The 25,256-nt window shown below is 46.6% G+C and overlaps 1 long non-coding RNA gene across 2 annotated transcripts in view; it reads right to left on the bottom strand.

Moving 5' to 3' along the window:
• LOC139235352 (uncharacterized) overlaps positions 1–25,256 on the bottom strand; it is a 59,070-nt gene that overhangs the window by 18,253 nt on the left and 15,561 nt on the right. Inside the window, exon 3 of one of the 2 annotated variants that reach the window (XR_011588461.1) lies at positions 3,293–3,334. The exons of the other annotated variant lie outside the window; for it this stretch is intronic. This is a non-coding gene — a long non-coding RNA (uncharacterized lncRNA). Of the gene's footprint in view, positions 1–3,292; positions 3,335–25,256 lie in introns of those variants that run through there. 2 annotated transcript variants of the gene reach the window in all.

The raw sequence follows: 25,256 nt of genomic DNA, 5'->3' as shown, positions 1-25,256 counted from the left end.
CCCACTGTGCATGCTCAGCTCACACTGCCCGGCTGATTGACGGCAGCTCCCGACCAATAGGGAGAGTGGGGGCGGGGCTGGAGGACCAGGCAGGCGGTTGATCCTCCAAGCAATTGCAGTGTGCGAGAGGTGGGGCTTGCAGCCCCCAGTGGGCTGGGCTGGTTCTGGATCTCGCTCATTGGCTGAAACTTTGCCCCATTGTTAAAGTTGATGTCCCTCAAACTCCAGGAGGAAATGGGACATTTCTGTCGTGGCTTTAAACAGATGGAACTCTGTGGGGTGGAGGAAACATTGCAGCATTTGGTAGTGACATGGATTCATTCAGGCCAGACAGCGGGAATTATTTCTGGAAATAACACAGTGTAGTTGTTTCTGTTGAAACAGATGAAACCCTGTCGTTGTGGAGCAACCACACTTCTCGTGTCCTGGTCAATCACGTGTGCAACAAGTGTCGTCATGGAAGTAAAGGATGGTATCAAATTGGAATAAATGGCAGATAATGTTGTGAAGGACAGTGGAAGGCCAGAGGATTGGGAATTTTTAGAAACCTGCAAAGGACGACTAAAAAATGAAAAAGACAGAGAAGATAGCAGATGAGAGCAAACTAGCAAGAAATATAAAAACAGACAGTAAGAGCTTCTACAGGGACATAAAAAGGAAACGATTATCTAAAGTAAACATTGCTCGCTTAGAGGATGACATTGGAGAATTACTAATGGGAAACACGGAAATGGCAGAGATTTTGAACGAATATTTTGTATTGGGCTTCACGGTAGAGGACACTAAAAACATCCCAACAGTTGCTAACCAAGGAGCTATTGCGGAGGGGGAGTTGGGGGGGATGACTTAAAACAATCACTATCACTGCAGATAAAGTGCTAATCAAACTAATGTGACTAAAGGTGGACAAGTCCTCTGGACCTGATGGCATGCATCCTCAGGTCTTAAAATAATTAGTTGCAGAGATAGTGCATGCATTAGTTGTAATCCACCAAAATTCCCTGAATTCTGGAGAGGTCCCAGTGGACTGGAAAACTGCAAATGTAACACGCCTATTCAAGGAAGGAGGGAGACAGAGAGCAGGAAACTATACATCAGTTAGCCTACCATCTGTCAGTGGGAAATACTCGAGTTCATCATTAAGGAAGTACTAGCAGGACATTTAGAAAACCATACTGCAGTTAGGCAGAGTTAGCATGGTTTTATGAAAGGGAAATCATGTTTCACAAATTTGCTGTAGTTGTTTAAGGACGTAACGAGCAGAGTGGATAAGGGAGAATCATTTGATGTTGTATATTTTGATTTCCAGAAAGCATTCAATAAGGTGCCACACAAAATATTACTGCACATGCTAAGAGCTCACGGGGTTGGGTGTAATATATCAGCATGAAGAGAGGATTGCTGAACTAACAGAAAACAGAGAGTCCGGATAAATGGGTCATTTTCAGGTTGGCAAACAGTAACTAGTGGGGTGCCGCAGTGATAAGTACTGGGGCCTCAACTAATTACAATTTATATTAATGACTTGGATGAAGGGACCGAGTGTAACATAGCCAAATTTGCCGATGGTACAAAGATAGGTGGGAAAGCAAGTTGTGAGGAGGACGCAAAGAATCTACAAAGGGATATAGATAGGTTCAATGAGTGGGCAAAAATCTGGCAGATGGACTATAATGTGGTAAAATATCAGGTGATTTCCTTTGGTAGGAAAAAAAAGCAAATTAATATTTAGATGTGGACGATTATAAAATGCTGTTATACAGATAGATCTGGGGATTCTTGTACATGAAACTCAAAATGTTTGCATGCAGGTACAGCAATAATCAGGAAGGCAAACTGAATGCTGGCCTTTATTGCAAAGGGGATGGAGTCTAAAAGTAGGGAATTGGTCTGGACTTGTCTCCATTCTCGTGCCGAGACGATTGATCAACCCAGATGGGAACAACAACATTTGGGTACACTGATTCCCATCAATTCCCATTCCCCTTCTTTCTGGAGGATATGGAGGGGCCACTGTGTGTAATGAGCAAGGCATTAAGAATTGTCAGCAAGCTCTTTCCAATTTGAGATTTTATTCAGTGGAAACTTTCACACACTATTGTAGATTTTGTACCAAAGATCAATTTAGGATTAAAGTAAAAGTTCATAATTTTATTGCAAAGTAAATTTCTGTTGAGAATTGCTGAATTAAGGGGAAAGATAACCCACAGTGTTTCTTAAATGGACACTGTATCCCTGAGAACACAATCAGCAATATATCCAGAATATTAAAATCCAGCCCAGTTATCGGGTTATTAACATCAACAGAGACAAACCCCAACTGTCAGAATGAACATGGTTCAGTCGGGATGTGATTAACAGCCTCAATAACAGTAGAATCCAACTCCTGCAATCACTTGTGAACTCGCTGGTGTTTCAGCAGGTGGGATGCCTGAGTGAATCCCTTCCCGCACTCCGAGCAGGTGAACGGCCTCTCCCCAGTGTGTACTCGCTGGTGTCTCAGCAGGTTGGATGACTGAGTGAATCCCTTCCCACACTCCGAGCAGGTGAATGGCCTCTCCCCAGTGAACTCGCTGGTGTGTCAGCAGGTTGGATGAACAAGTGAATCCCTTCTTACACTCCGAGCAGGTGAACGGCCTCTCCTCAGTGTGTACTCGCTGGTGTGACTGCAGGTGGGATGGCCGAGTGAATCCCTTCCCACACTCAGAGCAGGTGAACGGCCTCTCCCCAGTGTGAACTCGCTGGTGTGCCAGCAGGTTGGATGAACAAGTGAATCCCTTCCCACACTCCGAGCAGGTGAACGGCCTCTCCCCAGTGTGAACTCGCTGGTGTTTCAGCAGGTCGGATGACTGAGTGAATCGCTTCCCACACTCAGAGCAGGTGAACGGCCTCTCCCCAGTGTGACTGTGTTGATGAATTTCCAGGACAGATGGTGATCTGAATCCCTTCCCACAGTCCCCACATTTCCACGGTTTCTCCATGGTGCGGGTATCCTTGTGACTCTCCAGGTTGGACGATCAGTTGAAGCCTCGCCCACACACACAACACGTTTACAGTTTCTCCCCGCTGTGAATGGTGCGATGTTTCTTCAGGCTGTGTAACTGGTTAATGCTCTTTCCACAGACAGTGCACTGGAACACTCACTCGGGTGTGTGTGTCTCGGTGCTTTTCCAGTCACATTGATATTTGAAATCTTTTCGCACAGACAGAACAGACAAACATTTCTCCTTCCACTTTCAAAGGCCGATGATATTCAGGTCCTGATCAATCGATTGACTCCATCAGATCTTGACACGATGTTTAGTTTGTGTTTCCTGTCTGAAAATCTCCCCTTCTAATACGATGTAAAAGGAGATAACAAAACTCATCACTGTCAGTACAAGACACAAATTCAGGATATACACATCTAGTTTCCATTTAACATTCTTTTCTCTCTTTTTCTTCCAAAGCTGTAAATCCCTGTCCCACACATTGTCCCTCCTGCAGCACTGAAATCCAAATCAACACACATTTCTAGCCTGTTTCTCCTCCACTCCCAGTTTTCACCACCAATTCTGGTTGGGTTCAGTTCTACACTCACTGGTTCCCGTCCCTCTCTTCCCCTGAATGTTCTGACTGTGGCTGGGTTGAGGTCGACACTCCCCACTTCCACTGAAGATGCTGAGTCTGGCTGTGTTCAGTTCCGCACTCACTGGTTCCCCTACCTCTGCTCCCCTGATGGGGCGGTCTCTGGCTGGGGTCATTTCTGCAATCACTGGGTCCTCTCCGTCCCTCCCCTCTTTCCCCACCACTGAAGATGCTGACTCTGGCTGGGTTTAGTTCTACAGTCACTGGTTCCCCTCCCCTGAAGGTACTGACTCTGGCTGGGTTCAGTTCTACACTCACTGGTTCCCCTCACCTGAAGGTGCTGACTCTGGCTGGGTTCAGTTCTACACTCACTAGTTCCCCTCCCCTGAATGTACTGACTCTGGCTGGGTTCAGTTCTACACTCACTGGTTCCCCTCCCCTGAAGGTACTGACTCTGGCTGGGTTCAGTTCTACACTCACTGGTTCCCCTCACCTGAAGGTGCTGAATCTGGCTGGGTTCAGTTCTACACTCACGAGTTCCCCTCCCCTGAAGGTACTGACTCTGGCTGGGTTCAGTTCTACACTCACTGGTTCCCCTCCCCTGAAGGTGCAGACTCTGGCTGGGTTCAGTTCTACACTCACTGGTTCCCCTCCCCTGAAGGTACTGACTCTAGTTGGGTTCAGTTCTACACTCACTGAGTCCCCACCCCTGAAGTTGCTGACTCTGGCTGGGTTCAGTTCTGCACTCACTGGTTCCCCTCCCCTGAAGGTGCTGACTCTGGCTGGGTTCAGTTCCAGACACTGACATCATTCACTTTGTTCCTGCACCAAGATTGCCACGCATGCGCTGTGCTTCTCAGTGAATCAAATTGGCGGCGTGAACATGCCTTCCTGCACCAAGATGGCCACCGTTAGCCTGGGCCCGTGACCGGGAGAAAGACCCAAAGCTGCAACCGCCGATATTCCGGTTATTATTCCGGGCTTGGGGCGAGCACCGATTGTTCATGAAGCCTCCCCGGCTCCCCGCTGGTCCATTACTCTACTCTGTCCCGCTGAAAAGGACACTTCTTGGGAGCCTGTACAAAACGCGTCTCCTCCACCATTACACGAACCGTGCATGCTCCAAACACAGCCAGGGCCCGCGCCTGCGCACTGAGCTCCTGTAGTCTGGGTGCAGCACATTCTCCCCTGCGGGGCATGCTGGGTACATATGACCATGGGAAATCGGAGCGGGAGTGGGCCACCCAGACCCCCGGGCCTGCTCCCCATTCAATAAGGTCATGGCTGGTCTGATCATAGGCTCAGCTCCATTCCCTGCCCACTCCCCAGAACCCTTTACTCCCTTATCGCTCAAAAATCTGGCTATCTCCGCCTTAAATATATACAATAATCCAGACTCCACTGCTCTCTGGTGCAGAGAATTCCACAGATTTACAACCCTCTGAGAGAAGAAATTCCTCCTCATCTCAGTTTTAAATCGGTTGAGGAGAAAGATTGCATTTGTGACTAGAACACGATGTACTGTGATTGCATTGGGCACTGAACTATGTTCATTCTGGCAGCTCTTGTTTGTTTCTGGGTATCTTAATAACCTCTATACCTGAACATAAGAACATAAGAAATAGCAACAGGTGTAGGCCATACGGCCCCTCGAGCCTGCTCCGCCATTCAATAAGATCATGGCTGATCTGATCATGGACTCAGTTCCACTTCCCCGCCCGCTCCCCATGCCCCAATATTCCCATATCGTTTAAGAATCTGTCTATTTCTGTCTTAAATGTCTTCAATGGCCCAACTTCCACAGCTCTCTGAGGCAGTGAAGTCCATAGATTTACAACCCTCAGAGAAGAAATTGATCCTCATCTCTCTTTTAAATGGGCGGCCCCTTATTCTAAGATCATGCACTCTAATTCTAGACTCCCCATTATCAGTGGAAACATCCTCTCTGCATCCACCTTATCAAGCCCCCTCAGAATCTTATACGTTTTGATAAGATCACCTTTCATTCTTCTTAATTCCAGTCAGTAGAGGCCCAACCTACTTAATTGTTCCTCATAAATCAAGCCCCTCATGCCCAGAATCAACCTAGTGAACCTTCTCTGAGCTGCCTCCAAAGCAAGTATACCCTTTCATAAATATGGAAACCAAAACTGCACGCAGTATTCCAGGTGTGGCCTCACATATAGCTGTAGCAAGATTTTCCTGCTTTTATACCCTATCCCTTTTGCAATAAAGGCCAAGATACCATTGGCCTTCCTGATCACTTGCTGAAACTGCATACTATCCTGTTGCATTTCATTCACAAGTATCCCCAGGTCCTGCTGTACTGCAGTACTTTGCAATCTTTCGCCATTTAAACAATATGTTGCTCATTGATTTTTTTCTGCCAAAGTGCATGACCTCACACTTTCCAACATTATAGTCCATCTGCCAAATTTTTGCTCACTCACTTAGCCTGTCTATGTCCTTTTGCAGATTTGTTGTGTCCTCCTCACACATTGCTTTTCCTTCGATCTTTGTATCATCAGCAAACTTGGCTATGTTACACTCAGTCCCTTTTTCCAAGTCGTTAATATAGATTGTAAAGCTGGAGATCAATACCCTCTATAAATGTTGAATAAATTATCTTTGTTTCAAACACAGTTTGTTGAATATTTGATTCCTCCATGATCAGAGGAGATTAATTGATGTTCTGTTACGGACTGTTCCCTTTTAGGGCTTTTTCTTAATTAACTTATATCACTTCTCACCTAGTTCGCTTTCTAGCATATCAAACCCCAAACTTGTTCCATTTGCATACATGAGTTGTGGTTGTAGTAGACTTAACTGCAGTGTCTCACTTTAAACTCAGCTGAAATCTTCTCAACCACCCCTTTATTGATCTGTCTTGCATAAGATTTGAAATCCGTTACTTTCTAGATCAGTTAACCTGTTTTTGAAACCAATTGAATATTAAAAACTGATCCATACATTTTGCACGTGATAGCCTGTGAAATATTCTGATATTTGTAATCATCATTACTACAAGCTCCGTTCCCTAGTGACCGACTCCATCCCTCTCCCCAACTTCTGTCTGAGCCTGAACCAGACTGTTCACAACCTTGGTGACATACTTAACCCTGAAATAAGTTTTTGACCACATATCCACAAAATAACTAAGAATGCCTATTTCCACCTCTGTAACATCGCCCATCTCCACGCATGCCTCAGCTCATCCACTGCTGAAGCCCTCATCCATGCCTTTTTTTACTTCTGGACTTGACTATTCCAATGCACTCCTCCCACATTCTGACCTACATAAACTAGTGTTGATCCAAAACTCGGCTGCCCATGTCCGAACTCGCACCAATCCAACTCACCCATCACCCCTGTGCTCACTCACCTACATTGGCTTCCAGTGAAGCAACGCCTTGATTTCAAAATTCCCGCTCACACTGCCCCCACAACATCCCCACCTCTCCGCCGCTCCCGCCCATGAGATATCAGTCTTTCTGAGTATCCCTGATTATAATTGTTCAACCATTGGTGGCTTTTGTGGCTGTGCCTTCTGTTGCCCAGGCCTCAATTCTGGAACATCCAGTCTAAACATTTATGTCTAACCCGTGCTGTACCTGCCCTGGCAGTTTTTGATGCGATAGTGTAGAGCACGTTTTTCTCTGTATCTACTCTGTGCGGTATGTTCGCACAGAGTGTTTGAGGGGACAGTGTAGAGTGATTTTTACTCAATATGTAACCCGTGTTGTTCCTGCCCTGGGTGTGTTTGATGGGACAGAGTAGAGAGAGATTTACTCTGTATCTAACCCGTGCTTTACATACCCTAGGAATGGTTAATGGGACAATGTAGAGGGATATTTACTCTGCATTATAACCCTTTCTGTACCTGCCGTGGAGTGGCTGATAGGACAGTGTAGAGGGAATTTACTCTGTATCTATCATTTGTGTACTTGCCCTGGGAATGTTTGCTGGGACAGTGTAGAGGGAACGTTACTCTGTTTGCACCCAGTGCTGTACGTGCACGAGGAGTGTTTGATGGACAGTGTAGACGGAGTTTTACTCTGTATCTAACCCGTTTTGGACCTGCCCTGGGAATGTCTGGTTGAACATTATAGAGGGAGATCTCCTCAATATCGAATAAATGCTGTATCTGCCCTGGAATGCCTGGGACATTAGAGGGAGATGTACTCTGTGTCTCACCTGCACTGTACTTGCCCTGGGAACTGTATAGCGGAAGCTTTGGTCTGTATTTAATCCATGTTGTACTTGCCCTGGGAGAGTGTGATGGGACAGTGTATTGGGATCCTTACTGTGTACCTACTCATATCCGTTATACCCCTTGGAGGACGAAATGTGCACTGTGACTCCGGGAGGAGCTCCTCAGCCAGAGTGACTGGAGTGCAACATCACCCCCAACAACCAAATTTTAATTTGATTTAAGTTTACTGTCCAAAGTTTAATTGGTTTATTTTGTTGGTTATAGTGCCCCCCACCCCAGCTTTAATCAGGAGGCACTTGATTTACAGATCAACAACAAAATAGTTGTGCTATACCTGCCCTGGGATTTTTTTTATTGGAACAGTGTAGAGGGAGAAATTACTCTGTAATTATCCCGTGCTGTTCCTGCCCTGGAGTGTTTGTGGGACATGTACTCCATATATGCTGTACAAGCCCTCGTCTGTTTGTTGCGACAATGTTGAGGGAGCTTTATTCTGGATATAACCCATGCTGTACCTGCCCTGGGACTGTTTAATGGGACTGTGTAGAGAGATTTACTCTCTGTTTAAACCGTGCTGTACTTCACCTGAGAGTATTTAATGTGGCAGAGTAGAGTAGCGGGAGCTCTACACTGTATCTAACCCATGTATCACATCATGGGCCACCCCAACCTGCGAGAGAACATCTCCACAGGTTGGGGCTATAAAAAGAGCAGGAGCGAGCCACTGCAGCTTCAGTGTGAGCTGACACAAATGTGTGACGGCTTCGAGGTAGACGACTAGGTAACATCATCAGGGCCCAGATTGCCACATGGAGCGTGGGCAGGAGCATCGGCAGGGCCCTGGTACAGCAGAGGAACATGGAAGGTTGTGCTGGACTTGTGACGAGTGATCGGGGCAGAGGAGTGATGAGGGAGCATGCCTGAGATTTGGTGGGTGATCGTGATGGAGGTTCAGTGAATGTTTGGTGCAGAGATGGGGCAGGAGATCATGGCAGAGGTGCAGCGAGTGTTTTTTTTGAGGAGGAGCAGAGTGGGATCGTGCTGGAGGTGAAGCGAATGTTTGTGGTGGAGGAGTGGCGAGAGATCATGGCGGAGGTGCAGCGAATGAGGGTACCGGGCGCAAAAGAGGCGAGAGCCCAGGGGCAGCACGGACCAGCCCACACTGTTATATTTGTGCACACTAGCTCCGTACAGCAAAACAGGTCTCCAGTAATCCTGATTAACCCTTGCCACTGGACCAATCCTAGCTCTGTCATGCCCGTGTCGTGGCTGGTGTGCAACGGTCACCACACGTTAAAAACAATCCACCCATAGGCATCTTCCACCTCCTCAATTGTGGGTCAGGACTGGAACATTGGGTCCCTCATTGAAACATCTGTGAACTCATGTGGAAGCAAATCATCCTCGTTCGAGGGACTGGCTATGATCATCTAACCCGTGCTTTACCTGCCCTGGGATTGTTCAGAACAGTGTAGAGGGAGCTTTATTCTGTATCTATCCCATGCTGTAGTTTCCTCTGGCACTGACTCTCAATGGGGTACAGTTCCTTTGGCACAGATTTACTGTATATTTAATTCGTGCTGTACCTATCCTGGGAGTGTTTGATAGGATAGTGTAGAGTGAGCTTTATTCATTATCTAACCAATGCAGTATCTGACAATGTGTAAAGAAGGGTTGCGAATGTGGTAGATGGATAGAGAATGTAGCAAATGGATAGAGAATGTGGCAAAAGGATGGAGATAGGGAATCATGGGAAAATAGCTAAAGAAATGTCAAGATGCAGACAACTGCAGAATCGACAGAAAAAAAGGGGTTACCAAGAGTTGAAGTTGAGGTTAAACACGGGTCATGAGAAAGACGCAAGGCGGCACAAAGAAAGAAAACAATCCTAGATAGAAGGGGAAAAGTAATAGCTTTTACTGATAAGGAGGAAGGGAAACTAATTGGGTTCTTTACTGATAAGGGAAGACAGTGTAGCAAAGCTATAACTAACCTTACCCTGACACCAGCCCTAATTGGGAGACTTTCTTGCCTGCCATTGGACATACTCGGGGGGGGGGGGCGGGGGGAGGCAGAAAGGGATTGGATAGACCAAGTGCTAATCAAATGTGCTCTGTTTTGAAAATGTATAACTGTTGTGTCGCGCTGAAAAGGCGCTTGTCCAGGGGAAGGTAAATAAGCTCTGATTGAGAGTGTCCCTTTGTCTTGACAAGTCCTGGCCGGAGAATCTTCAATAAAGGTCTTTTACGAAAAGGGAAAAAGGTGTTCGCATCAGTGTATTCGCTGAAACAGATTGAGGGAAAAAGAATATCCACTCTGGAATGCATGGGACAGGTTGAGGGAGATATAATCCATATCTCACCTTGGAATGTCTAGTGGGATAGTGTTGAGGAAGCTTTACTCTGTATCTAAGCAAGGCAAGGATATCCTTACTTAGAGAAGGAGACCAAAACAGTGCACAATACTGCAGGTGTGGTAAGGGAGTGAAGGGTTCTGGGGAGCGGGCAGGGAATGGAGCTGAGTCCATGATCAGACCAGCCATGACCTTATTGAATGGGGAGCATGCTCGGTGGTCAGGGTGGCCCCCTCCTGCTCCTATTTCTCATGGTCTTATGTACCCAGCATGCCCCGCGAGGGAGAATGTGCCGCACCCAGACTACAGGAGCTCAGTGCGCAGGCGCGGGCCCTGGCTGTGTTTGTAGCATGCGCGGTGCGTGTAATGGCAGCGGCAACACGTTTAGTACAGGCTCCTCAGAAGTGTTCTTTTCAGTGGTATAGATTGGAGAAATGGACCAGCGGGGAGCCGGGGAGACTTCATAAACAACCGGCGCCCGCTGCAAGCCCGGAATAATAACTGGAATATTGGCGGTTGCAGCTTCGGGGCTTTATCCCGGTCACAGGCCCAGACTAACAGCGGCCATCTTCATGCAGGAAGGCTGGTTCAGCGCTCCGCTATTTTGATTCAATGAGTAGCAGAGTGCATGTGTGGTCATCTTGGTGCAGGAACAAAGTGAATGATGTCAATGTCTGGAACTTAACACAGCCATTTAGGACCGAGATGAGGAGAGACTTCATCACCCAGAGAGTGGTGAACCTGTGGAATTCTCTGCCACAGAAAGTTGTTGATGCCAATTCACTAAATATATTAAAAAAGGAGTTAGATGTAGTCCTTAAAACTAGGGGGATCAAGGGGTATGGCGAGAAAGCAGGAATGGGGTACAGAAGTGGCATGTTCAGCCATGAACTCATTGAATGGCGGTGCAGGCTCGAAGGGCCGAATGGCCTACTCCTGCACCTATTTTCTATGTTTCTATGTTTCGATGAGGGGGTTGACTTTTGAGAAAAGGTTGAGGTTGTGCCTCTACTCATTGGAATTCAGAAGTATAAGGGGTGATCTTAACGAAATGGGTGATCTTTACTCTGTATCTAAGCAAGGCAAGGATATCCTTACTTAGAGAAGGAGACCAAAACAGTGCACAATACTGCAGGTGTGGTAAGGGAGTGAAGGGTTCTGGGGAGCGGGCAGGGAATGGAGCAGGATAATGGGGAGACGAGAACTATGGGGCATAATCTAAGAATAACAGGCCGCCCACTTAAAAGAAGAAATTTCTTCTTGGAGAGTTGTGGATCTGTGGAATTCACTGCCTCAGAGAGCTGTGCAAGCCGGGACATTGAATAAATTTAAGACATAAATAGACAGATTTATAAACGATAAGGGAATAAGTGGTTATGGGGAGCGGACCCGAGTCCATGATCGGATCAGCAATGATGGTATTAAATGGAGGAGCAGGCTCGAGGGGCCGGATGGGCTACACCTGCTCCTATTTCTTATGTTAACTAGTGAGTGCAGAACTGAAACCAGACAGATTCAGCATCTGCATTGGATGAGAGGGGAGCCAGTGAGTTTGGAACAGATTCCAGCCACATTCAGCACCTTAAGGGGAGGGGATCAGTGATTGTAGAACTTGTTCCAGCCAGAGCCAACACTTTTAGGGGAGGAGAGGGAGGGGAACCAGTAAGTGTAGAACTGAACCCAGACAGAGTCAGTACCTTCAGGGGAGGGGAACCAGTGAGTGTAGAACTGAACCCAGCCAGAGTCAGTACCTTCAGGGGAGGGGAACCAGTGAGTGTAGAATTGAACCCAGCCAGAGTCAGCACCTTCAGAGGAGGAATGCAAAGGGAACCAATGAGTGTATAGCTGAACCCAGACAGAGTGATCATTTTCAGGTTAGGGGAACCAGTGAGTGTAGAACTGAACCCAGCCAGAGTCAGCACGTTAAGGGGAGGGGAGAGATGGGAGGGAGGGTAAGCATGGAGTATAGAACTGAACCCAGCCACAGAAGGTACCTTCAGGTTCACTCCCTGGTTCCTCTCCTGTCTGGTGTAGAAATCCCCTCGGCATGGGAATGGAGACAAGTCCAGACCAAAACTGTGCGCAGTACTTCAGCTGGGTCTCACCAATATCCTGTACAGTTGTAGCAGGACTTCGACTTTTATACTCCGTCCCCTTGCAATAAAGGCCAACATTCCATTTGCCTTCCTGATTAATTGCTGTACCTGCATACTAACTTTTTGAGTTTCATATACAAGAAACCCCAGATCCCTCTGTATAACAGTATTTTGTAATCGTCCATTTAAATAATAATTTGCTTTGTTATTTTTCCTACCAAATGAGATCACCTGACATTTTACCACATTGTCGTCCATCTGCCAGATTTTTGCCCACTCATTGAGCCTGTCTATATCCCTTTGTAGATTCTTTGCATCCTCCTCACAACTTGCTTTCCCACCTATCTTTGTATCATCAATAATTTGGTTGCGTTACACTCGGTCCCTTCATCCAAGTCATTAATATAAATTATAAATAGTTGAGGCCCCAGCACTGATCCCTGCGGCACCCCACTAGTTACAGTTTGCCAAACTGAAAATGACCCATTTATCCCGACTCTGTTTTGTGTGTTACCCAATCCTCGATCCATGCTGATATATTACCGACAACCCCGTGAGCACTTAGCCTGTGCAGTAACCTTATCGAATACTTTCTGGAAATCCAAATATACATCAACGGGTTGTCCTTTATCCACTCTGCTCGTTACATCTTCAAACAACTCCAGCAAATTTGTCAAATATGATTTCCCTTTCATAAAACCATGCTGGCTCTGCTTGACTGCAATATGATTTTCTAAATGTCCTGCTACTACTTCCTAAATGATGGACTCCAGTATTTTCCCATTGACAGATGGTAGACTAACTGGTCTATAGTTTCCTGCTTTCTGTCTCCCTCCTTTCTTAAATAGGGATGTTACATTTGCAGTTTTCCAGTCCACTGGGACCTCTCCAGAATTCAGGGAATTTTGGTAGATTACAACCAGTGCATCCACTATCTCTGCAGCCACTTCTTTTAAGACCCTGGGATGCATGCCATCAGGTCCAGGAGACTTGTCCACCTTTAATCCCATTAGTTTGCTTCCTACTTTATCTCTAGTGATTCTTTTCAGGTCCCCACCCCCCACAATAACTCCTTAAACAACTATTGGGATGCTTTTAGTGTCCTCTACTGTGAAGACCGATAGAAAATATCTGTTCAAAGTCTCTTCCATTTCCGTGTTTCCCATGATTAATTCTCCAGTCTCATCTTCTAAGGGACCAACGTTTACTTCAGCGACTCGTTTCTTTTTTTACATACCTGTTGAAGCTCTTACTGTCTGTTTTTATATTTCTTACTAGTTTGATCTCGTATGCTATCATCTCTGTCTTTCTTATTATTCGTCCTCCTTCGCTGGTTTCTAAACATTTCTCAATCCTCTGGCCTTCCACTGTCCTTCGCAACATTGTATGCTTTTTTTTCAATTTGATATCATCCTTTACTTCCTTTGTTAGCCAGGGATGGTTCATCCTTCTCTTAGCATCTTTATTTCTCTGCTGAGATTATGAAATATCTCATTAAATGTTTGTCACTGCATTTCTAGTCTTACCCTTGAACATATTTTCCCAGTCCACTTGGTGTCAGTGACAAGGATTGGTTTATATCACATGGGAGGAGATTGGTGTCAGTGACTGTGGAATTGGTTCAACCTTCTTTGACCTGACCAAGGCCTTTGACACTGTCAACCGTGAGGGATTATCGGGTGTACTTTTCAAATTTGGCTGTCCTCTAAAATGTGTCACCATCCTCCACTTGCTTGGTGATAACATGCAAGCTGTGATCCTGAGCAATGGATCCACCACAGACCCAAATTCATGTACGGACCGGGGTGAAGCAAGGCTGTGTCACTGCACACACGCTCTTCTCCATCTTCCTTGCTGCATTGCTACATCTCACCGTCAGTAAACTTCCTGCTGGAGTGGAGATAATCTACAGAATAAATGGGAAACTGTTCAACCTCCATCGCCTTCAGACCAGATCCAAGGTCGTGCCATCCTCTGTCATCGAATTACAATATGCAGATGATGCTTGTGTCTGCGCTCACTCAGAGGACGAGCTCTAAACCATCGTCAACACATTCACCGTAGTGTCTGAGAGCATAGGCCTTACACTAAACATCTCCGTAAAAGAAAGGTGCTCTATCAACCTATCCCCACCACACAGCACTGCCCTTCACCCAAACCCCACCCCGGATGATCAAAATCCACGATGAGGCCTTTGGTAAAATGGTCCATTTTTCATACCTCGAGAGCCTCCTGTCAACAAGGGCACATATCAATGACTAGGTCCAACACCACCTTCTGTGTGTCAGCACAGCCTTCGGTCGCCTAAGGCATAGAGTGTTTGAAGACCAGAACCGTAAAACCGGCATAAAGCTCATGGTCTACCGGGCAGTAGTGATACCTGCCCTCAGACACACTTCTCAGACATGGACTATGTACAGCAGGCACATCAAAGCACTGGAGAAATAACATCAACGCTGCCTCCAGAATATCCTGCAAATCCATTGGCAGGATAGACGCACCAACGTCTGTTCTCGCACAGACCAACATCCTCAGCATTGAAGCATTGACCTCACTCGATCAGCTACGATGGATGGGACACATCGTCCACATGCCCGATACGAGACTCCCAAAGCAAGCACTCTACTTGGAGCTTCAACATGGCAAGCGAGCCCCGGGGGGCAGAGGAAACGCTTCAAGGACACCCTCAAGGCCTCCTTGAAGTTCAACATCCCCGCCGACACCTGGGAATCCCTGGCACAAGATCGCTCAAAGTGGAAGAGAATAATCCGTGAGGGCGTCGAACACTTCGAGTCTCTCCACCTGGAGCAAGCGAAGACCAAGTGCTGACGGCGGGAGGAGCACACGACAACCCAAGCACTTCAACAAACCGGCACTTCAACCAATGTACTTTCAACCACCGTCTGTCCAACCTGCGACAGAGACTGTAGCTCCTGCATTGGACTTAACAGACATCTGAGACCTAATTTGTAATATGGAAGACAGGAGGAGATTGGTGTCAGTGACTGTGGGGTGGGTTTATATTAGACAGGAAGAGATTGGTGTCAGTGACTGTGGGGTGGGTTTATATCAGACAGGAGGAGATTGGTGTCAGTGACTGTGGGGTTGGTTTATATTAGACAGGAGGGGATTGGTATCAGTGACTGTGGGTGGGTTTATATCAGACAGGAGGGGATTGGTGTCAGTGACTGTGGGGTGGGTTTATATTAGACAGGAGGGGATTGGGATCAGTGACTGTGGGGTGGGTTTATATCAGACAGGAGGAGATTGGTGTCAGTGACAGTGGGGTGGGTTTATATCAGACAGGATGGGATTGGTGTCAGTGACTGTGGGGTGGGTTTATATCAGACAGGAGGGGATTGGTGACATTGAATCATAGCAGTTTACAACACAGAAGGAAGCCATTTGGACCACTGTGTCTGTGTGGCTGAAAAACAGCTATCCAGCCGAATCCCACTTTCCAGCTCTTGGTTCATAGCCCTGTAGGTTACGGCACTTCCAGTGCGTATCCAAGTACTTTGGCAAATGCGATGAGGGTTCCTGCCTCTACTATTCTTTCATGCAGTAAGTTCCAGACTCTGGAGGTTATGCGCGGACCGTGTCAAACACTAGTTAGACCACAGCTAGAGTATTCGCACAGTCTGGTCACCACAGTGCAGGAAATATGTGATGCTCTGGAGAGGGTACAGATGAGATTTACCTGGACTGGACTGAAGAATTTTAGCTGAAGAATGTTAAGATGGGCTGGTGTTGTTTTCTTTGGAATGGAGGAGGCTGAGGGTGGAACTGTGTACAAAATTATGAGGGTCCCAGATGGAGTGGATAGGAAGGACATAAGAACATAAGGACAAATAAATAGCAGGAGTAGGCCATCGGACCCCTCGAGCCCGCTCCGCCATTCAATAAGATCATGGCTGATCTGATCTTGGTCCCAACTCCACTTCCCTGCACTCTCGCATAAACTGTCAACTCCCTTATCGATCAAAAATCTGTCTATCTCCACCTTAATTATGTTCAATGACCCAGCCTCCACAGTTCTCTCGGGTAGAGAATTCGAAAGATTCACCACCCTCTGGGAGATGAAATTAATCCTCATTTCCATTTTAAATGGACAACCCCTTATTCTGAAACTATGCACCCTAGTTCTAGTTACCCTCACGAGGGGAAACATCCTCTCTGCATCGACTCTGTCAAACCCCCTCAGCATCTTATACATGTCAATAAGATCACCTCTCAGTCTTCTAAACTCCAATGAGTATAGGCCCAACCTGCTCAATCTATCTTCATATGACAACCCCTTCACCTCAGGAATCAACCTTGTGAACCTTCTCTGAACTGACCTATTTCCCTCCGCAGAGAGGACAATAACCAGGGGGCACAGATTTAAAGTAATTGGTAGAAGGATTAGAGGGGAGTTGAGCAGAAACTTTTCACCCAGAAGGTGGTGGGGGTCTGGAACTCACTGCCTGAAAGGGTGGTAGAGGCAGAAACCCTCACCACATTTGAAACATACTTGGATATGCACTGAAAGTGTCATAACCCACAAGACTGTGGAGCAAGAGCTAGAAAGTGGGATTAGGCCGGATAGCTCTTTTTCGACCGGTACAGACACAGTGGGCCGAATGGCCTCCTTCTGTGCTGTAAATGTCTACGATTCTGTGGTCGTTGAAATCCCCGACTATTGCTGCCCTATTGGTTTTGGACTTCTCAGAAACCTTCCTCCATATTTGCTTTTCTATCTCCCTCTGACTGTTTATAGTACACTCCCAACATTGTGATTGGCCCGCTTTTGTTCATCAGTTCAACACATATGGCCTCATTTGATGATCCTTCCAACATCTCATCCCTCCTCACTGCTGTAACAACACCTCAGCTTATCTGCCTTATCCCCTAGACTTCTTGCATTGAAGTATATACCATTAAGCACGGCCAAACTACTTTGTTGTCGATTTTCTAGCCTTCGAAACTCATTTACGAATTTTCTGCTCCCATTTCCAAGCTTTGCTTCTCTCCCTCCTGAATCTGCGCTTAGGTTCCCATCCCCCTGCCAAGCAAGTTTAAACCCTTCCCAACAGCATTAGCAAACCCCCGGGAGGATAATGGTCGGGGCCCTGTTGAGGTGTGACCTTATCCGGCTTGTACAGTCCCCAGCCCCTCAGGAATCTGTCTGTTCACCCTCGCCCCTCAGAATATCCTGCAGCCTCTCAATGAAATCCTTGACCCTGGCACCAGGAAGACAACCTACCATCCTGGAGTTATGTCGGTGACCGCAGAAAGACCTGTCTGTTCCTGTAACTATTGAAACCCCTTTCACTATTGCCTACCTGACCTTGCCCTTGCCCTTGCCCCCGTTCCATACAGTTGAGCACCCATGATGCCTTGGACTTGGCTCTGGCTGTACTCCCTGAGGAACCACCAGTACATAGAGTGAGATGTATTGAGAGGTGTCCTGCACTACCTGCCTGGTCCTCCATGTCTGTCTGGGCAGTCACCCATTCCCTCTCTGCCTGCACACTCTTATGCTGCGAGGTGACGACCCCCTGAAAGGTGCTATCCACGTAGCTCTCAGCCTCGCGGATGCAGTGACACTCGCTGCTGCTCAAGCTCCGAAACCCGGAGATCGAGCTCCTCCAGATAACGACACTTATTGCACACGTACTTGACCAGGACACGAGAAGCGTGGTTGTTCCACAATGACAGGGTTTCATCTGTTTAAACAAAAACAATTCCACTGTTATTCCCTGAAATAATCCCCACTGCCCGGCCTGAATGAATCCATGTCATTCCCAAACGCTGCAATGTTTGCTGCACCTCACAGGGTTCCATCTCTTTAAATGCACTCCCCAGCCAAAGTGCCTTGCCCAGTCCCAATATATGCCTCCCCCAGCCAAAGTGCCTTACCCCAGTCCCAATATATGACTCCCCCAGCTGAAGTGCCTTACCCCAGTCCCAGTACATTCCTCCCCCAGTCCTGTTTCTCAGCACCACCTGCATGGAATGATTCGGGGGGAGCGGGGCCTAGACAGTGGGAGGGGCTTGTCGCCTGTCGGTCACAAAGTGCAGAACCAATAGTTCCTTTGGGTTAATAAACCCCGGGAGGGGGGGCAGGGTTACACAGCCCGAGTGCAGATCCAGTCCCGAGTGACAACACTCCGCACCATCCGCTTCACACACACCCAGGCTCGGGCCCAGGCCACCAATCACAGCCCGCAGGCCCCGTGTTCACCCCCAGTTCCAGGCCCAGCACACCCTATTGGGCCAGCACAAAAGACCCAGTATAAACCGAGACAGGGTCTAGTGTAATATAAACAGGGACAGAGTCTAGTGTAATATAAACTGTAGAAGGAAACAATCCATGTCCTAGGTTAAAGGAAGGGTTAAGTTCGCTTTTGCTGATTCTGTAGAATTCACGGAGCTAGAGAAAATTACCGAAACTTATCAGCCTCAAAGAACAGAATGTTGTATATACATGACTGTCTGGTCTTTTCCTGAGTTTCCAGATACCTTGTTTATCAGCATAGGGACAGAGAGAAACTATGCAAGAAACAGATAAAGTGTGCCTACCGGGGTGAACTTTGGACTCACAGTTTCGTATGAATAATGCTCATGTATAATAGATACAATGTTTATGTGTGGCGAGTTGCAGATAAAATTCCTGTTTCAACTGTATAAAGATAAACCGAGGTTGCTTGTAAAATTCAGAGTTCTGCCTTGGTGTGGACTAAGCAGGCTCTCCGAGATATTTCGTTAGTTTTAGAAATAAACTTCTCTCGAAGCTCATCTCTGAACGCCTCCGCCTGAGTTAATTTAACTTACAAATTTCCTCGACAGTTTCTGGCGTAGTCGGCAGGATCTCTGATAACGAGATCCAAAAAGAACTAAATTTAACTTTTAAAAAAAAAAGAGGAATTTTAAAGCACCTTCCTAGCTGAAAGGAGGAAGGTGCCTGGGCAGTCTTAGTTAAAAAGGACGAGCCGCCGAGATCCCCAGGGGAGGGGTTGAGGCATAAGGTAGCTACCGTAAAGAAGCTAAAGTAACAAAAAGGCAAAAGGAGACCCCGAGCTGAGCAGAAAAGAGAACACCGGTGAGCGCTTTGTAAAATACTGTATATTTTGTAGGCGTGTACTAAACTCTCATTTCAGAAAGGATCGTGGGACATAACACCCGGACAAATGGGAAACGGCTCTAGTCGAGCAGAGCGCTCGTGCCCAGCTCCTAGAAAAGGAAAGAAAGACGATGCCTCGACTGAAAAAATGAAATTAGATCCTCAAACCGAGAAAAAAAATCCGTAAGGTAGTAAAGCAACGAGAGAAGGTAGGAGATCCCATTGTGCCGCCCGGCTCACCGGCAGACACTGTAATTAAAGAAACAGGAGACGACAGATACGCGGTAACGTTTAGTAGCGATTTGTACGGTTGGTCTGATGGGGACTGGCCATATGGAGGAAGTTTTAAGTTATCCTTGATAGAGGAATGGAGAAAAGTAACCAAAGAAGGAGGGGGAGATCCTACTTGGGATAAGGACTACATGGAAAACTGTTTTAAAAAATGGACAGAGGTTGCCAAAAGGCATCAACCCCCCAAAAGTAAACCGGAAGAAAAAGATAAACGAAAAGGTAGAAAACCTCCCTCTTACAGTCCTCCGGGTTTTCCTATCCCCTCAGCACCAGCAGTAGGACTTTACCCCCGTATAGAACCCCCAAAACAAGATAGCTGGCAGGAAATGATAGAAATAATTGCGGCCCATAGAAATCAAGCTCCGAGGGAACTAGCAGCCCCTCCGGATCAGCCACCTAATGGAGGACCCGGTGGAGGAGATCCGGGAGCATCAGGATCAGGGGAAGCCGAAGCAGTAGAGGGAGGGGTAGCAAACCAGGACACAGGGAGGAGAGGTCCTCACCAAACAAGGCAACAAACGGCAAAAGAAGCCGCCGACTCTACTTCCCAAACCCCTGTCGGCCAAAATCCTAGGGTAATGGTAGGAACTACAGCAGTCCTGAAACTCTGGTCTCCCGGAGAAGCCAGAGATATGATCTCGGCCGCCCCGAATCCGGTAAAAAGACCAATAGTTTTTCACAACCGGCTTGAGCAGACAAGTACAATTTACAATCCACTCCCAGGAGATGTTAAATTATTATTGCAAGCGGCCTATGGGTCTTCCTGGCAGGGGGTAAAAGATATGTTCCCTATACCCGCCGGTGAAAACGGAGATTGGCGAAAAAATGATGAGGAAGAAGGAAATGAGTCCCGGGAACATTGGTTGCAACACAGGGGCAAGGATGCCATATTAAAGGGAGCTAAAAAGCACGGAGATATAGGGGAAGTCACCCGCTGCTTGCAGAAGGCGGAAGAATCAATGATAGGCTTCGCAGGCAGATGGAGAAATAGTTGGGACGAACATGCAGGAATACCTATGGATCAAAATGAACCTTTGGCAGTACAAACCTTGTTAAATTGTATGTTGCCACAACACGCGAGAACCTATAAAATAAAGGTTTTGGACTGGCAAGGAAAAAGTTGGAAAGAGACAATTACAGTACTAGCTAATATGGATAGGGAGGGACTATTCACCTATAAAGACAATGAGGCCAAAACGACAGGTCAATACTATCAGCAAAAAGGAAGAGGGTACACACAAAATAATAAAGGAGGGTTTGGGGAACAAGGACGTGGAAGGGGAAGAGGACAGTGGCCCCAACGAAATCGATCCCAAAATGAGTGTAGAAATTGCGGAAGAAAAGGGCATTGGGCCCGGGATTGCAGGTACCCCCGAAACAGGGTGGAGGATTGAAAGGGGGTTTCCCCGAACCTCCACCTCCCTTGGCCCCTCAGTTTTCATTCTCTAACCCCAACCCGCACCAATCAGCATAGGGATGCCCCGGAGGCTTAGTGGTACAAGCGGCAGCCCTCCGCTTATCAGCAGACAAAGAAGAAAACCCTCTAGCAGTAGTAAAAGTGGGAAACACTTGTGAAGTTCCTGGTGGATACCGGTGCTACTATGTCTTCTGTACCACCCTCTGTGGGACTACCTGTAAGCAACACCACCGTCTTAAGTTTGGGCGTGGCCGGTATCCCCATGAAAGAATTTTTATGTGAACCTACCAGATTGATCATTGAAGGACAACAAGTTAATGACGAGGCTTTGATAGTCTCTAAAACAGCGCATCTCCCTTTATTAGGAAGGCAGATTTTATGCAAACTAGGAGCCACAATTTATTGTACACAAGAGGGAATGTTCATGGAACTCCCACCGAATAAAATCCATCATTTCCTCAAGGGGATTGAGGGAGAAAATAGGGAAGATAATGAAGAAAAGGCTACCCTCTATTATTGGCAGTTGAATAGCAACTCCTATTTCCCTTTGATACATGAAATTATACAAAACTTAAAAACTAAATTCGACTCTAATACCGAAGAATTGATGTATATAATTTTAACAAGCTTTGAGGCAGTTCAGCTTCACTGTACAGCCTGGTACACTCGACAAAAAGCTGAAACTTACCAGTGCTTAATACAGCCCTTTCTAAATAAAGAAGAAATAATAGAAGCTACACCCCGCATTTATTTCGGACCAGAAGGATTAGGGGTAGCCATGAATTTGACACCCTTACAGCAGAAGCGGTTTAAAGAAGAGACCTCGACACCCCATCTGACATTGGCTGTAAAACTGCCAGCGAAACCCAAAGATATGGGTCCGATGATTGTAGAAATTGAAAAGGAGAAACAGCAACCAGGCTATCGACCTTGGGCAGTAATAGAATTACAGAATGTTCAGATAGAATTCATCGCCTGCACCAGGGGGATTCTCTGGTGGAAGGGTAAGGGTCATGCCTCCAATTTTAAAAAACAGCAGCCCGCTGAACAACCAAGCCCTAAGCTGCCAATGGCATTGAATCAAGTATCTTCGGAACTTTGGGCAAAACATAAGAATCATGTTGGACAAGTACGCTCTGCAGTAGCCCATCGGGTACAGCTAATAAAGAATGCCGTGTTACCAAGCATTAAGCAGTACAGACTGCCTCCAGAGGCAGAAGATGGGATAAAGCCAGTCATTTCTGCATTGTTGGAACAAGGAGTTCTAGAAAAGACACAGAGCCCATGTAACACACCAATACTGCCCATACCAAATGTTAATAGGCCGAATGAGTGGAGATTTGTGCAAGATCTGAGAGCTATTAACAAGATAGTAGTCCCTATCACCCCTGTGGTGCCGGACACCAACATTATACTATCTGTTATCCAACCAACAGCAACTGTCTTTACGGTGATAGATCTGTGTTCAGCCTTTTTCTCCATCCCACTAAGTCAGGAGAATCAATATCTGTTTGCCTTCACCTACAAGAAACAGCAGTACACCTGGACCAGGTTTCCCCAAGGGTATACAGAAAGCCCCGCCGTCTATGCAGCAGCAGTAAAGAGAGACCTCGAAGACTGTACCTTATCAGACCAGTCCGTACTGCTGCAGTATGCGGACGACTTGCTTGTGGCTTCCAGCCACGGATATAGGTGTATGCAAGACTCCCTGAAACTATTACAACACCTGTGTGAAAGAGGGCATCGAGTGTCGTTACAAAAGTTACAGTTTTGTCAGACTCAAGTCCAGTACCTGGGTTTTATCATATCTCATGGGCAAAGGCAGCTAGGACCAGAAAGAATTCAGGTAATTCAAAGAGCCACCATACCCAAGACAAAGAAGGATATCTTGTCATTTTTGGGGATGGTTGGGTACTGTAGACAATGGATCCCTGATTATCGGGAATGGGATGCAGTCCTAAGATCAGCTGCACTGAATGATGCCCTACCCAAGGTGGAATGGACCCCTGAGAGAGAAGAAGCATTTAAACAGTTAAAGAAAGCGATCACTAATGCCCCGGCGTTGGGACTTCCGAATTATGGAAAACCTTTTCAAATGTATGTGAATGAAAAAGGAGGATTTGCAACAGCCGTACTGACCCAAGAACACGGTGGGGGAAATAGACCAGTGGCTTATTATTCGGTTTTGCTGCCTCCAGTGGTAAGGGGAATGTCAGCATGTCTACGTGCTGTAGCTGCTACTGCAGTCATGGTGGAGAAGTCGGTACCTATTGTTTTGGACTATCCATGTACTGTCATAACAGCCCACGCTGTGTTATTACTGTTGAATGCCGCTGCCACACAACACTTTACAGCGTCTCGAAGAACAGGTTATGAAGTATTACTACTGTCACACCCTAATTACGCCTTTCGGCGCGCACCGGTAGTAAACCCAGCCACTTTCCTTCCTACTACTGACATAGAAGATCCAGACCAGCATGATTGTCTATTAACAGTGCAAGTAGCCACCTTATCAAGACCAGACTTGCTCACAGAACCTACGGACAATCCTCATCTCATTCTGTATACAGATGGATCATCGTACAGGCCGTCAGATGATTTACTTTTGACAGGCTATGCAATTGTAAACCCCCTTGAAATGGTCAAAGCATTTGCCCTGCCTCCCGGAACCTCGGCTCAGGCTGCTGAATTGTTTGCCCTCACCAGAGCTTGTATAATAGCAAAAGATCAAACTGCCAATATCTATACTGATTCTAGGTATGCATTTGGTGTGGTCCATGATTTTGGGCAACTATGGAAAAACAGAGGCTTTATCACCTCTGGAGGAAAGCATGTTAAGCACTCTCAACTGGTGCTTAATCTATTAGACGCCATTCAGTTGCCAAGTAAGGTAGCCGTTATCAAATGTGCAGCTCACACAACCGGTGAGGATGAAGTGTCGGTAGGAAATAGGAGGGCTGACGAGGCAGCCAAACAGGCCGCTTCGGCACAGGCAGACTGCCTTCAAGCAGTCTCAGTCTCCCTTCGACAGACACTAGACATCCAACTACTTAAAACAGCCCAACAAGTTACTATGCAGGAAAGAAGGACTTGGGAAAACCAGGGTTGTTTTCTGAGAAACGACATTTGGTATCACCCTGATGGGCGAACTGTTTGCCCTCGGTCTCTATTCTTGCCCCTGTCTCGCCTGGCACACGGTCAGGCTCATATGGGCAAGGGAGGGATGATACATGCTATTAATGCACAGTGGTATGCACCAGGAATATCAATAATAATTGAGAAAGTTGCTAGAACATGCCAAATTTGTCAACAAAATAACAGAGGTAAAACACCTGCTGAATATGATTTTGTCCACATGCCTCCAGTATCAGGTCTTAAGTACCTATTGGTGATAATAGACATGTTCACAAGGTGGGTAGAAGCGTACGCCACTAGGAGAGACGATGCCCGAACAGTAGTAAAGATTCTATTTAAAGGAACAGTACCAAGATATGGGATACCTATGGGAATCAATAGTGATAGGGGAACACACTTCACAGGAAAGATAGTGCAAAATCTTGCAGAAGCATTAGGATTCCAGTGGAAGTTCCATATACCATATCAACCACAGTCCTCGGGAATGGTAGAGAGAGCGAATGGGATAGTAAAATCTACCCTCACCAAGGTATGTCAGGAAACAGGATTAAAATGGCCAGATGCCTTACCATTGGTACTGCATACAATGAGAAACCAAAGAAACCGAAATACTGGTTTGACACCACATGAAGCCTTGTTGGGAAGACCAATGCCTACCGGCGTAAAACCACCATTGTTGGCTGAAAAAATAGCATTAATTTGGAATGATGAAAAATCACTAAAGTATGCTCAGGCCATGTGTGAAATAGCAAGGAGTCTGCATGAACAAATAAAGCAGACACAGGTGTCCCCGTCGGAAGGAAATATGCACCCTTTTATGCCTGGAGATCAAGTGTTGGTAAAAACCTTAAACAAAGAATCCTTTTCTCCTAGGTGGAAAGGACCATATCAGATAATTCTCACAACACGAACCGCACTGAAGTTGGCAAAGCACCCGAACTGGGTGCATGCAACCCGCTGTAAATATTATTTTCCCGACGAAATACAGACAAAAGAAAAGGCATTGAACCAGGACGTACTACGATTGCCTGACTAAGAAACAGGCCATCTTCTCGCTGAAGAACTGTACCTGCTCTTGT

This window comes from Pristiophorus japonicus, chromosome 23 (assembly GCF_044704955.1).
Source record: "Pristiophorus japonicus isolate sPriJap1 chromosome 23, sPriJap1.hap1, whole genome shotgun sequence".
Taxonomy (NCBI): domain Eukaryota; kingdom Metazoa; phylum Chordata; class Chondrichthyes; family Pristiophoridae; genus Pristiophorus; species Pristiophorus japonicus.
The sequence above is the reverse complement of the archived record's forward strand: the minus strand, read 5'-3'. Positions and strand labels throughout refer to the sequence as shown.